The 15,401-nt window shown below is 40.3% G+C and overlaps 1 protein-coding gene across 5 annotated transcripts in view; it reads right to left on the minus strand.

Annotated features, from left to right (window-relative positions):
• The window catches only part of hivep1 (HIVEP zinc finger 1), an 85,877-nt gene that overhangs the window by 36,849 nt on the left and 33,627 nt on the right, over positions 1 to 15,401 (minus strand). Inside the window, exon 1 of one of the 5 annotated variants that reach the window (XM_063185131.1) lies at positions 14,648 to 14,797. The exons of the other annotated variants lie outside the window; for them this stretch is intronic. The gene's annotated coding sequence lies outside the window, so the exon portion shown is untranslated. Of the gene's footprint in view, positions 1 to 14,647; positions 14,798 to 15,401 lie in introns of those variants that run through there. 5 annotated transcript variants of the gene reach the window in all.

A 15,401-nucleotide genomic window follows, 5' to 3' on the forward strand; every position in this document is an offset into this window, starting at 1 on the left:
ATCATCATTATTATTTTGAAACTTTACTTTTAGCCTTTTGCAACCTATTTTATGTATAAACTAGCATAGTTTGTATTTATATTTGTATTGTACAGCTCCAGGCCTTTTTATTAGAATAGCATGAAAAAGTTGATTTATTTCCATAATTCCATCAATAATGTTAAACTGTCATAGATTGTAGATTCATGGCCCAGTTTTTTAACTATTCCAATCATTATTTTTTTTCTTTTTATATACGTTGGCCTTCCAGCTAAAAAAACCCATGACTTGGGGAATTCGCATCATTAGAATATTGTAATAAAATCAAATTTTTCTTCATCAAAATTCGTAGATTTCCATGCCACGTTTTGGCGCTAACTCACCACTTTAATTCTAAATCAGAAATGAATGGGGTTTTATTTCTGTTTAGTTAGAATTAAACTGGTGAGTTAACACCAAAACGTGGCATGGAAATCTACAGGGTATATTGAAGAGTGAAGTGTGGGACACCAGGTCAACAAACAAGAACAGCTGACAGCAAAGCATCAAGGATATCTGGGCTTCCATAACTCCCATGCACTGTTTTTGCCATTGACTTCAATGTTAAACGCATCATGGCCGTTATTAAGACAGAGAGAGTCCTAACCAAGTATTGAACATTGCATGTTATGTAGAAAGTACCAAATTTCAACTGATTTAATGTGACCCGAATTACTGATGAAGAAAAATTTGATTTTATTACAATATTCTAATGATGCGAATTCCCCAATTCATGTTTTTTTTTTTAGCTGGAAGGCCAACGTATATAAAAAGAAAAAATTTAATGATTGTAGATTCATGGCCCAGTTTTTTAACTATTCCAATCCATGACAGTTTAACATTATTGATGGAATTATGGAAATAAATCAACTTTTTCATGCTATTCTAATAAAAAGGCCTGGAGTTGTATAATGTTGGCTAAGGTAAAAAAAGAAAATTAATTAAGTAAATATCGCAATGCATTGTGATAATATCGCATCATGGCATGTGAATCGTGATGCGCATCGAATCGTGAGGCCCTTGCCAATACCCACCCCTACTGTATAGATGAACATGTGTAGACAAATACAAGCACACAACGTCAATAGCACTGCTAAATCCTGGGAGGCCATACTGTAAAACGTTTGACAAGGACATTTACACGGCTTGGCCGTAGCCTCATCATCCATTCAGTGTATTGTTTCACACTCAGCCATATATCCAGGAAGGGATAGTCATTTCAACTGCTTTGTGTGGTCGTTAAGCAATGGCGTGTGCTGCAATGACTTCAAACAACCAGCCGCTCCTATCCACACTGCATAACCACCTCTCATACATCAAACAATCTGCCATTCTGTGATATGTCAGGCAGGCCATAATGGTTCTCCGAAGCTAAATACAGAAAGGCAAACAAAACCAGCCGGGCAGGTAACTGCGGGAAATCCCTGTCAAGATCCTGTCACACACACACACACACACACATAGCAGTGATGTCATTGCTCTCACACACATACAGCCACAGCAGAACCTCGCATGTATGGTCAAAAAGGGCGAGTCGATCTGCTAATGGGTGGGAGACGTGACGCCTTGTTTTTTTGTAACATTGGTTAAAACCCTACAAAACTGTTATTTTTCCTCTTAAAAACAAATGTCAATAAAGAAGATGTGGTACATTATGTTTCATATTAGTCTTAGATGAGAAGAAACATTTTTGTTAAGATTCATGTAAAGGTTTATATGTCAAATATCCTGCGGTGTGACTGTAACATTAATGAAACCTGGAATATAATATATATATAAATTAACCAACAGCATTTTGAATAATGTATGTATGAAGCATTTGGCATGATTGCATAAATATTAACTTGATATTAAGATATGTGAATGTGAAAAAAATTCAACACAGTAATATTAACTGCAAGTTCAATTTCCTAACACAAATTGCGTCCTGTGGGGTGACATGTATGTCAATGTTGGTGAACGGGCAGCTGCAAGGCCAACTACAAGGGTCTTAAAGACAGGCTCCTAACCAGTCAGTACCTCAGCTATTGGAGAGTGGTCTGGAAGTTTAAGGTGACTCTTCACCTCTTAATACGTCTACATATTGCAATGTTTCTGTCACGCAATGCTTAGGTTCATTTTATGGTGTCCTGTGGTGTGACTGCTCTTATAGAAGGGGAAAAAAGTTTTTTATAAATGAAAACACATATTAAGATTAAACACAACATCATTATCAAGTTAGCATGAACTCAGATGTCAGTCATGTATACAAAAGGATTAAAATGTCCATAATGCAGTGAATTTCCTGTGGTGCGACTTCATTTTCCTGCGGTGTGACATGCCTAGGCAATGTGTTGATGCAGGACACATTTTCCCAAAAAATTAGGCGCAATTCCATGGACCACTAAGCGCTTTATTTTTTTTCCATCATTTTTTTCAGGAATTGGAAAAACTTTTTTTTTGTTGCCGTTACGCCCTTAAATGTCAACCACCCTAATAAGGACAACAATACTGGAGAAAAGGACAAAAGGACAGCAATACTGGAGTGCCTAATGCTAACAGGGGGTTTTATGTATTTTGTTGTATTACACTGTAAATGTACAGTACCCAAGACATGATTTAGTGTAAAACATGACCAAGTTCTTTTTTGACCAAGTTCTCTTTCATTTTGTCATTAAGTATCGTTCACGAGATCTTTTTATTTAGCACATTAATTAGCCTAGCTAGCCTAGCTTATAACACTTGCATGTGTGTGTGTGTGTGTGTGTGTGTGTGTGTGTGTAAGGCGAACCCATTTCAACGCGGTTCTCTGTGCAGTGTTTCATGAAGACTAGCCCTCCTGTCCTGCATGTCAGCGGTGTGGAGCTCTAAAATGGAAATACCCCACTGGCTGACGCACGCACGCACACCTATCCTGACAATGACACATACTTAACACTGTAATTGGGTGGTTGACGTTTAAGGCCGTACCACACTTAAAGGAGGAAACATATTCCAATTCCTGAAAAAATCGGTGGAAAAATTTGAAACATTTAAAAAAAAATAAAGCACTTAGTGGTTCGTGGAATTTCACTTAATTTTTGCAGTTTTTGGGAAAATGTGTCCTGTGGTGTGACATTATTGGTGTGACGTTTCTGTAAGATACAATAAAATGAATAATATTCTGCACAAACATATCCCCAATGCTCTTTCTGCTATTGTTTCTTCAACTCCCACCCCACACACACACTACTACCCACCCGCACCCCCACCCACACACGCCTATGCATAGTACAGGCAGACAACTGTGATTTCACGGCATGGTTTCACTGAATTACTTGTAATAATTGTGTGAATGTGACATATAAATCTCCTGGTATCCTTATATCCTTGCATGATACATGACAAATAAGTGAGGATTGAGTAACACAATGCCTAAGCATGTCACAACACAGGACAATGAAGTCACACCACAGGAAATTCACTGCATTGTGGCCATTTTAATCCTTTTGTATTCGTGACTGACCTCCGAGCTCATGCTAACTAGATAATGATATTGTGTTTAACCTTAATATGTGTTTTCACTCATAAAAAAACTTTTTTTTTCCCTTCCATAAGAGCAGTCATACCACGGGACACCATAAATGAACCTAAGCATTGAGTGACCGAAACATTGCAATATGTAGACATATTATGAGTTTAATAGTAACCTTAAAGGGACACTGTGTGAGATTTGTAGTTGTTTATTTTCAGAATTCATGCTGCCCATTCACTAATGTTACCTTTTTCATGAATACTTACCACCACCATCAAATTCTAGGTATTCATTATGACTGGAAAAATTGAACTTTTCATACATGAATTTCCAAAAATAGTCATTTTTTGCAGCAAAAATGACTCTACTTGGACCAAATATTTGTTTATTACTAAGTAAACTTTCATGTAAAGATCAAATTTGGCAATATGCAGCCCAGTTTCAACGAGCGGCATAGTTGCAGTACCTTTTTTGACCATTTCCTGCACAGTGTCCCTTTAAACTTCCACACCACTCTCCAATAACTGAGGTATAACTGGTTAGGAGCCCGTCTTTAAGACCCTTGTAGTTGGCCTTGCAGCTGCCCGTCCACAAACCTGACTTACATGTCACCCCGCAGGACGCAATTTGTGTTACGAAATTGAACTTGTAGTTAATATTACAAAGCGGATTCCAAAAAAGTTGGGACACTAGGTATTTTTTGAATAAAATCAAAATGCTGGCATTTTCAAAACATTCAATCCATGCATAAGATGAACAATGGCACAAGGAACAGTTAAAATGAGGCAAAAGCATTGTTTTGAGGGAAATATGTGGTCATTTAAAATTCGACCCATGCAACCAATCTCAAAAAAGTTGGGACAGGGCCAAAAAATGTTGTAATAGTTGAATAATTCTAAAAATAACACAAGGAGGAATATTTTGAAAGGAAATATATTGACTGCCAACATGAATGCACAGATAAAATACCATCACAGAACGGCTGTGGCACTCAGAAGCGAAGATTTTGAGGGACTAATTACTGATCTATTACACAGAAAGATTGAATTCTCAAAATTGCAGGCATATAAGGCCTATTTCTGTTATGTAGAGTTCTGTGAAATCATTGCACGAGTTATGAGATCATGACATACCCATCGTCAATAAGCCAACTATGACACTCCAACAATGACAGCTGTTGAAAAAATGACCATAAACACAACACTTGATTTAGGCACATGATGCAGACATTAAACAGAGTTGCAAGTGGCAAAGCTCATTCTATATGGACCTAGGAGACATGTGAAACTGTCCCCTGATTACAGAATGGAAAATATTTCATTCTTTTTTAAAATCATGGAGTCATGCACCCTCCAGGTTATGAAGAAAATGAATACTTCAGCTTGATTTAGTGATCAGTCTAAAAGACTGCATATGTGATGGTAAAGGGGTGCAGAGATGCCTTGGTTATGGTCTTCTTACTCATGTAGAGCATTAAAATGAGGGCTGAATGATATATTCAGACTTAAAACAGCATACATAGCTACCAAGGCATTATATTTTGGAGCACAGTGTTAAGATATTGCCCCATAATGATGGCAAATTTCAATCTCTACTATATTCCAACAATGTGGTTCCATCATAAGAGTAAACAGGTGACAAATTTGTTTTCTTGCAGTGAGGATATGCCACGTATTAAGCATAACAAGAAGGTAAACAAGTCGAAGAACACACCTATCAGTTGAGCTGCTGAAATCATGTCTCGCACATCAAAATATCTATTTTTTAAATAAAATCATGCCATTAGTCAAAGTATTTAAATGTTAAGTCTCCTCCCTTGTGTTGTGTTTAGTCTTATCCAACATAAAAAGCATTTTATTGGCCCTGTCCCAACTTTTTTGGAATTTGTTGCAAGGGTGAAATTTTAAATTATCACATAATTACCCCAAAACAATCATTCTGCTTGGCTTTAACAACTGATATGTTCTCTGTACAAAATGCTCTACCTTATTAACATATTGAATGTTTTGTAAATGCCAGCATTTTGATTTTATTCACAAAATACCAAGTGTCCCAACTTTTTTGGAATCCGCTTTGTACTGTATTGAGTTTTTTTCACATTCATATTTTTAAATACAAGGTTAATATTTATGCAATCATGCCAAATGCTTCATAAATGATTCAAAATATTGTTTTTATAGCTGTATATATTCCAGGTTTTATTAATGTTACAGTCACACCACAGGACATTTGACATATAAACCTTTCCATAAATCTGAACAAAAATGTTTCTTCTCATCTAAGACTAATATGAAACATGATGTACCACATCTTTCATTTACATTTGTTTTCAAGAGGAAAAATATCAATTTTGTAGGTTTTTGACTAATGTTACGTAAAACAGGTCATCATGTCAACCACCCAATTGCAGTGCAGTCAGACAAGGTCCTTTATGTGAACATTTACGAGAAATAAAATGATTTGACAGTCTTACACCTAAAGGAGTCTTAAAAATGTAACAATAATTGTCAGCCATGTTGGTAACTACAGAGATGTTGCAGCCAATCATGCACAGATGTGGCTTCCGGTTCCGGGTAATGGTTTAAATAAAGAGGAATTTTAACTCCACGGTTTTGTGCTTGGCTAGGCCATAACTTTTAAACCAACAAAGGTTTGCCAAAAAAAGAACATGATGGCTGGCAAGACTTTTGACCCCAGCTTGTCCTGAAGTCTTACATCACAGTTCCAATAACACACATTCAGTTAAGCCTTTCTATTTTCTGCAGGGGACTTCACGGTGTATATAAGTGGATGGGAGGGAGTGGGGGAGGTCTTTTAGTCTATGAGATCAGAGCTCCTGAGAGCACCAGAGAACAACACATATAACCCATGATGCATGCCAAAAGCTTGTCACTGTGTCCTCAAATGGCCAAGACTGATGGAGGAAGATCACGTTAACATGATCGATGCCGAGAGCGAGGAGAGAGCCACCCATGACGTCATCATAGGGTGTCATGAACAGTGTTCATTACTGAAGTATTGATGTGAGAAGGAGGTGGGTTCCTTGAAAACATATGTGACACGGTTTGGTTTGAAAATAAATAAATAAATAAATGAATAAATAAATAAAAACGAATTGGTGCCATCTTTGCTATGTAATACAAAAACATGACAGCACCAATTAACATAAAATTGACTGTTTTACCAAGACTAGATGTCTGTCCATGAGCTGTGATGGTGTTCTGCCTTATTTCCACAAAATTAATGAAAATGGTACCAAAGACGGTGCCTTTGTGTTACATGATTGGTGTGTTCATTAGTTAACGTGGTGGTTAAAACAAAGTGTGTTCCAGCACCTTGAAGATGTGCATGGATCCTTGTAAAGCATGTGTTCCTTGTAAACAAACAGGACTGACTGGCACCGAAAAGTGGCCCGGGCATTTTTGGCATAGACGCTTACACAGGCCCCTTTCATGCTATAACTGTCTGAGTCTACTGTCTATATTGACATGGTTCTGGCAACCAGAGGGAAACACACTGAGTGCATTGCAATATGCGACCTTGCCTCCTCCACTTGCTTCTCGTCATGATGACATTACTGACAACAGCATTATATTTCAATATCTTGCAAAAGCTCAATTTTAGAGTCTTTTTCTCACTTACAATTGGGATGGTGAATGAAAAAAAATCCCTCAAAAGTTGTTGTGGCTAGGCTGACAGCTGGGAAACTATCGTTTTCTCCACGGAGGAGGGGCCAGGAGGCGGGACGAGGAGACAAGCGCAAGTAGAGGAGGCAAGGTCGCATATTAAAACGCACTCACTGCCCACTGCAATAGCAAGGAAGGACCTGCAGTCTTAGCAGATGAAGGCCCTGGTGATGAGTGTACAGAATTAAAATATATTATATATAATATATACAAAAGTGCACATAAAATGCCCGAAAACATAAAAAAGTTAATGCTCTTTCTATAACCAGCCAGTCCCTCCAGGAATTCGCGATGTTGCGATTTGCAACTTTTTCGCAACTTCAATGAATTCTCGCGAATTCTGTGCGACAGCGCAACTTTAACCAATCACCGCGATTTCCTGCAACTTTGAACCAATTCATGTCCGTAACGTGTTGCGCTGACTTCACTGACGTCTCTATTGTACATCATTGGAGCACTGAGCTAGACTATGGGTGTGATATTGGGAGCACAGAAAAAAATGGCATCTATTCTATAGGGTGCCTCAATACGGTAGAGTTTGGCAGTCTGAGCTAGGCCTACAGCGAGAGGGGGTTAGATCATTTAGTGGCATGTGGCATAGAGCTTGAAAGTCCCGCCCCTTAGTTCCGCATCTCCGTCTGCATGAAAAATGTGAAGAAACGCAGCTTTCTAAAAAGTTTAGGGGTTTGTACGAAAAATTAAACAAAATTATCAGAATATGTGGCACAACTCGAAGGGGATCGAAATATTTTAATGCCGCCATTGGATTACATGCTACGATTTTCGGCTAAAAACGCCGTTGAGGTCCCATGAAATCGGGGGAAGTGACGTCACTTTCAAGCTCTATGTGTCAGTGACATGCGGAAGTGCCGCAGTGACATGTCCATTGATTTTATATTAACCACAGAGTTATACTAATTATTATCAATAAGTGTAATAATATTTATTAATAAAAAGTATTATTTTTAATTATTTATGTATTCTAGGTCTGTAATTACAACAGTTAATGGGCATGTCAAGCGCCGTCACGTTTGGCATGTCACGTTGGTTACTATGGTTACAGTGACTACTATACTATGTCAAACTGTGCCTAACCCTAAACTTATTCCTAAACCAACCTGTCAGTGAAAAAATGTGTGTAAACCAACCGAACTGTGCCTAAACCAAAACTAATTCCTAAACTTAACCTGTCGGTGGAAAAATGTGTTTTATAGTTGCATGCCAGTGATGCCACTTCCGCATGTCGATGTCGAACTGTGCCTAAACCAAACTCATTCCTAAACCTAACCTGTCAGTGAAAAATGTGTGTACACCAACCTATAAACATGTCGAACTGTGCCTAAACCAAAACTCATTCCTAAACCTAACCTGTTAGTGGAAAAATGTGTTTTATAATAGCATGCCACTGATGCCACTTCCGCATGTCACTGGCACATGCCACATGCCACTGAATGATCTAACTCCTACTGCCTACAGCAACCTCTACAATAACATCTAGCTGTCCAAGTTATCAAAGAAGCGTTTGTAGTGCAAAATGAATCACTCATCACTTAAATTGTCTTGGGCCGATTCAAAACTTGGTGCGTGAACATGCCGTGAGGAGGAAAATTCGTATCATTCACTTGGCCTATAATACCCTGACCAGAGGCGTGTGTTCACCGAACAGCGTTTGTATTAGGGATGTGCTCGTTATTCTTTCGAATTTAGAATGGTCCTGTCGAATAAAAAAATCGAACCTGTCTCAAAATTCACATTGACATTCATATAAAATACAGACCCCACATAAAAAAAATCTTGCTGTGTTAGGTGACAAATGAAAACTACTGCAGGGTTTCATTAAATTAACTTAGTAAATACGATGCTCATCTTTCATTTCCAACAAGTAGGCCTAAGGCGAGTGTGTCTGAAAGAGTCCCGCCCCCCGCCGACAGACACACACACACACTACTGTTTACAGCCAGGGAGAACCCATGCATCTCGTGCATTTCAGGAATGGGCATTGGACATTTAGGCCTATGAATAAATCGTTGACACTGTAAATCTGCAATTGGTGATGGTTTTGTAAACATGGACTGTCATCTGCAACTATTTGGGAATAATGTCACATCAATTTGCGTCTGATTTGGCCAGCTGAAACTTTTGCGAGGTAAGCTACCCAACTGTTAGCCAATGTCAGTGTCAACAATGGCAGGTTATTTCAATTTCAATATCTCTAACGCTAAATAATAAGCTAACAAGCGAAGTAAACATGGTACTCTTAGCTGAGGCAATTTTATCTGGCTCACTTCACTATAGTCTGCAACTATTTGGGGGTCGTTTCATATGGAGTTGCTTCGGATTTGGAAAACAAACTTTTCCGAAGTAAAAAAAAACCACCCCTGTAGCCGTCCGAATCGGGATACTGTCTGTCAACAATGTCAATTGCTAACTAATGCAGCCCAACTATCAAACAACTGTTCTTCAGTGGGGTTTATTTTGCCGTGCCTCGACAATGGAAGGGGGAAAGGGAATGAGAAATATTTCACGTCACGGACGCACAGACTGCCTCTTCCAGTGAACGTGCTGCTGGATGTTCAGAGGTAGTAGGCTACGCTTTTTTTTGCGAATGCTTCCCCCTCGTGCTGTAGATGGAAGGCCACAGTAAATAAGTTGGCCTATTGAACTCTTTATGATACGGCGGCGGAATTTACATGTTTTCAAAGGATGACGGTGGGAGTCCTTCAGTCAGCAAACTCACGTCTTTTTTTTCTTTCTCGAGTCTCGCCATTAATGACCCAAATAAATAGGCCTGCCCTTATTTTATTGTTTGAAAGCCCGCTACGCGGCTTATGAGGGTACTATCTAGGCTACCAAGCCTACCTAAAAAATACCAAAATGACCACTGAAAATAATATAGGCCTACATACAGTACATATTAAAAATCGCAACAAAAATCGCACCTTTCACTTCATGCCGCAACAAAATCGCAACACAGTAAGAAGCTCCGCAACTTTTATCGCGATTTTCTGGAAATCTTCGTGCACCATCTGGCAATTCAGATCGCAAATTTTTGAGAAAATGCCTGCGATTTCCTGGTGGGACTGACCAGCAGAAGCACTTCACAGTCTAACCATTGCCATTTCACCCTGTCTGGATTTTACCCTAGGCACAACCATTAGAGGAGAGACTGAAGATCTAAAGCCCTATTCCGACGGGACCTGCGGTAAAGTAATAATAACCGGGAAATGTAGTCCCGTCCGAATGCGCCATGTCAGTAAAGATAGCAGAGTATGTTGGTAAACTTCACCGCGAGTTTTACCTCCTTTAAAACCGTCCGGAGAAATGACCCTTGGTAATACTAATCCCGTTCGAATGCAACCCTATGTAAAGATGTCTGGTTAAGTGCACGAAACAGTCAATATCCAATCTCTCCGGGCTTGCAAACATTACAGCCTTGGAGTAAACAGTTTTATTTTAGGGAGTTGTTCCAAACTGCTCGCTGCCAAAATCAGCAGCATAGTCAAACGTACTCTCCAAATGAAAGGCCATCCATGCAGACGAATTAGAATGGATTTTGATAGGTTAGTAAACCAACAGGCAATTATAAGAATTGTTCCAAGGGACCAAATGCATCCATGGATTCACAATAATGTGCTCAAAAATCAATAATATATTGTGGAGTTGGCACGCGCATGACGACAATTGCAGTCACAAGTTGGTGCGTGATGAATAACCCCTCCTACTTTCTGATCGTTTACTGAGATATTTCAATCCAGTGTGAATCGGCCATTTCTATTACCGACGTCCTGAGATAAAAATCACATTTCCCCATGTCCATACATAAAACTAGTTCTTATTACTGTATGCACCTGTTAAGTATGTCAGGATAGTGGATGTACAGAGGGAAGAGGTGGGCATGGTATGTCTGTGTAACGAATATGCCATGGCGTCTTTAACTTGAGTCGTCAAATGACTGTGTGCGTATTGACCAGAACACGCATACACGCATACATACAGACCTGTATCCCACACTACATCCTAGCGGTGAGTCATACCATAAACAGCTAACATTAAAATGTAGGTAAAATGGAAGGTGTGTGTGTGTGTGTGTGTGTGTGTGTGTGTGTGTGTGTGTGTGTGTGTGTGTGTGTGTGTGTGTGTGTGTGTGTGTGTGTGTGTGTGAACAGAGCTGGCAGTGACTCATAACAAACCCAGCAGTAGCAGTCCACATTAAAATTTAGGTAAATCATAGAGATTTGCATTTCCCCCTTTTTTCCATCAAGCAGCCTCAGAGGCCTCAGACTACAATCTGTGGAATAGTGGCCACTGTACAATACATGTGGTAATCTGATGAAAACAAAGAGAAATTCTGTGTGCAAGTCATGTCACTTCCTGGTGTCACACAACGCGCTACAGATGCTATGGAGAGACAATAGTTGCCATGACAATTGCTTTCATGTCCCAAGACGGTCGAGCAAGTGCAGGACCGTATTAAGACACTGTGGTGCCCCCGAGCACTACACCTCGCAGGTGCCCTTTATATGAACAATATTTGTAAGTCTGTTTTATGTGGTGCCCCCTAACTGGCTATAATTGGTTGGTGCCTCTGGGCACTGTGCCACTGGCCCTTATGGGTAATCCGGCCCTGAGCAAGTGTGAAAAAGAGAAAGCAAGTTCAAAAACAGACAACCAAGAGCTACCATATTTGTGTGTGTGTGTGTGTGTGTGTGTGTGTGTGTGTGTGTGTGTGTGTGTGTGTGTGTGTGTGTGTGTGTGTGTGTGTGTGTGTGTTAGTGATTGTGTGAGTTCTGTCTATATACAGTATCTGTGGAAGCGATACAGGACTTCCTGTGCAGCAGAACGGTTGTGTGTGTGTGTGTGTGTGTGTGTGTGTGTGGGGGGGTGTTATGTGTAATCTGGTGCAGTTGTGCCTGAGGCAAGCCGCCTGTGCAGCATTGTTCTCTGGGTCTTCCGACCGCCTGCACCAGCTTGTGGCAGCTTGTGTAAAAATATTTGGGTGCAAACGATGGTGCACCTGTTTGTATTTGTGCAGTGTTATTGTATCCATCTCACAGGTAATATTGTTCATTTGGGTACAAAAACATAGATCAAGACTATCTAGGACTGTCATCTGACACATGTATAATGTTTTAGCCAAAGCTAATTCACAACACTTGTCTCAACAAACAAACAAACAATAAATAAAAAACAATGCTACTACTACTGCTACTGTTACTAATCATAATAAGAGTAGAAGGGTATAAGACGTGTGTGTGTGTGTGTGTGTGTGTGTATGTGTGTGTGTGTGTGTGTGTGTTTCCCATACATTCAACACATTTTGAAAGACACTTTGCAACTATGTTCTTCTAAGCCCTGTACGTCACAATGCCACTCCCAAAACTGCAAATGGCATTCATTTAAAATAGTTACCTCCGCCAAGAAGGTTATGTTCTCGGTCGCGTTGGTTTGTCTGTTTGTTTGTCTGTCTGTCAGCAGGATAACTCAAAAACTTGCAAACGGATTTGGCTGAAACTTTGTGGAGTTGATGGAAATGACCCAAGGAACAAGTGATTAAATTCTGTTGGTGATCCGGATCACGAACCGGAACCAGGGCTTTTTGAAAGATTCTTCACCATTACTAGCGTACAAATCTAGACTGCAAATTGAACTGCGTGACAGAGCCAATGTTGACATTCCAGTTTCTAACTCCACAAAACAGGCAGAAAGACGAACAAAACAAAAATCGGGTGTAACATAGTCAAATGTTCTAACAAACAGCTTCCTTGGCGGAGGTCTGCACTCTCAGAGCGCATTCTAGTTCATTTTAAAATGTTCTTCTTACTGCAGTTTTTAACTAACTATTATACATTGAATTGTCCTGTCCCAACTTTTTTGAGGGTCAAATTTTAAATGAGCACATATTATATATATATATAAAATAATAGAAAAAAACAATATTATTGCTTGGCTTTGATATGTTGACTTTGCATAATTCTCTGTCTTACGTATGGATTGAATGTTTTGAAAATGGCAGCATTTTGTTTTAATCACAAAGCACCAAGTGTCTTTTTTGGAATGCGGTTCATATAAGCAATGGCCTGCGTATAGTAGCATATAAGTAAGCACATTTACACATTCCATGTATTGCAATGTTTAATCCGTTGCAGTACATGAAATGTGAACGTCCGCCTACTTATGTAGTACGAGGAAAATGTGGAATGCGACACTTTTATAGTCTTTTAGTATAGTATTTTAGAAAATAAATGGTCCATATGTCATTTTGTAAGCTTTGTATATCTTTTCCCTATGGGCAAAGACATGATTTAATCCTGCACATAAAAGCACTCAAACTAAACAGGCAAACGTGGTCGTAACACCTCTGTGTGCACACAGAAAAGCAAATACACAAACAAACTGACAAAACAAACAGAAGCACAGTCACCACCAAGAGTCTTAACTGGGCTTCATTCATTCATTCCCTCATTCATCTTGTTATCTTGAGCCTCTGCCTCCCCCCATGTGTCAGCGTGCGACACCCTGAAGAAGCAGAAAGCCCTCAGCTGATGAGGTCATCAGCCCAAGATGACGACGCCCCTCTCGTCTTGTCTCAAGGCTTCCTCTTGCCGTCAATGGCAACGGGGAGTTGTTATGCAATACCTTCATCACTTCAGCTTAGCTCTGCACATCCCTGACCCCGTCCTCTTCCCCCTCCTCCTCCCCCTCCTCCTCTTACCCACAATCCACTTTGGCCCAATGGCCTGGGACGACACGAAAGAAGAGGCAAGGAAGGCCCCGTCTCAGGCATCACCACGGTGACCAGATGAGATGAGGCGAGGTAAGCCGCCCAGGGCATTAGCCTGCTCATTCAACAACACACGGGGACAATGTGCTGACGCAAGCCAAAGACACAAATAGCCAAAGACACAAATAGCCACAATCTGACAGAAACTGCAACAGTCATTTTTACAACATCGGATTTAGTGTGGCACAGGTGTAACTGGTCCCCTGGACACCAGCAAAATATACACCCCTACACAAGACCCCTGGAGAACATGACATGGTTTTAAACCCACAAACTGGAATTAAAGAGAGAGCATGCCATCAAAGTAATACATACAAGCTTTAAAGTCTTTCCAACATGTACTTAAACAAAACATGACTATGAACGGAAAACCAACACACTTCATTAAACATGAGATCGTCTGGCAAAACACAGGCCAAAGAGTGTGTCACTGTAGCTGAAGACTTTTCAAGAGACACTTGCACACAGCAGATGTACAGGAGGATGGTTTCAGAAACAACTGCACACGTTTCACCACACATAGAAAATAGTTACAAAGTAGGTCAACAAGTAAATTCAACAAAAATAATTCCACTCTAAATCTAAAAGCTATGCTAGATGCCTGCTGCCATAAGATTCAGCCAAACACAATCAAAGTACATACAATCAGAACACCCAACACACACGTACCTGTTGAAACAGTAAGCAATTGTTTTGGCCAGACAGGCAAAACGGTTATGGAGCACAGAGATAGACGAGATTTCCCAAGTGACAAAGCTTGCTGGGGAACACCTGAAATTCCGGTCAGACACTGTAACTCCCCCCACCCCGTCTCTCTCTCTCTCTCTCATACACTGCACTCATTTCCTCTCCCACTCTCTCTCTCTGGTTTGTTCCCTCCCTCTTCGTGTGAGCCCAAGAGGGAGTGACTGAGGGATGGAGCAAGCCACTTACTCTTTTCTGTTCTCTCACTCTCTATCGCTCGCTCTTGTCGTCACACACACACACACACACACACACACACACACACACACACACACACACACACACACACACACACACACACACACACACACACACACACACACACACACACACACACACACACACACACACACACTTCTCTTCCCCTCTTCACTCTGAATGCGGAAATGTCGGCTCTTCACATAGCTGACAGAAGAAAGAGACAAAGAACGTCTGACCCCCATTTCCTAATCTCGTACTCCCTCTCTCTCTCTCGAACAGCCAAGACCACAACTCTTCCTTTCAGATGTTTCACTTTCCTTTCCCCCCTACTCACACACTCTCTCCCTCTCTCTCTCACACACACACACACACACACACACACACACACACACACACACACACACACACACACACACACACACACACACACACACACACACACACACACACACACACACACACACACACACACACACAC

The sequence above is a fragment of the Engraulis encrasicolus genome, chromosome 20, assembly GCF_034702125.1.
Source record: "Engraulis encrasicolus isolate BLACKSEA-1 chromosome 20, IST_EnEncr_1.0, whole genome shotgun sequence".
In the NCBI taxonomy this organism is placed as follows: domain Eukaryota; kingdom Metazoa; phylum Chordata; class Actinopteri; order Clupeiformes; family Engraulidae; genus Engraulis; species Engraulis encrasicolus.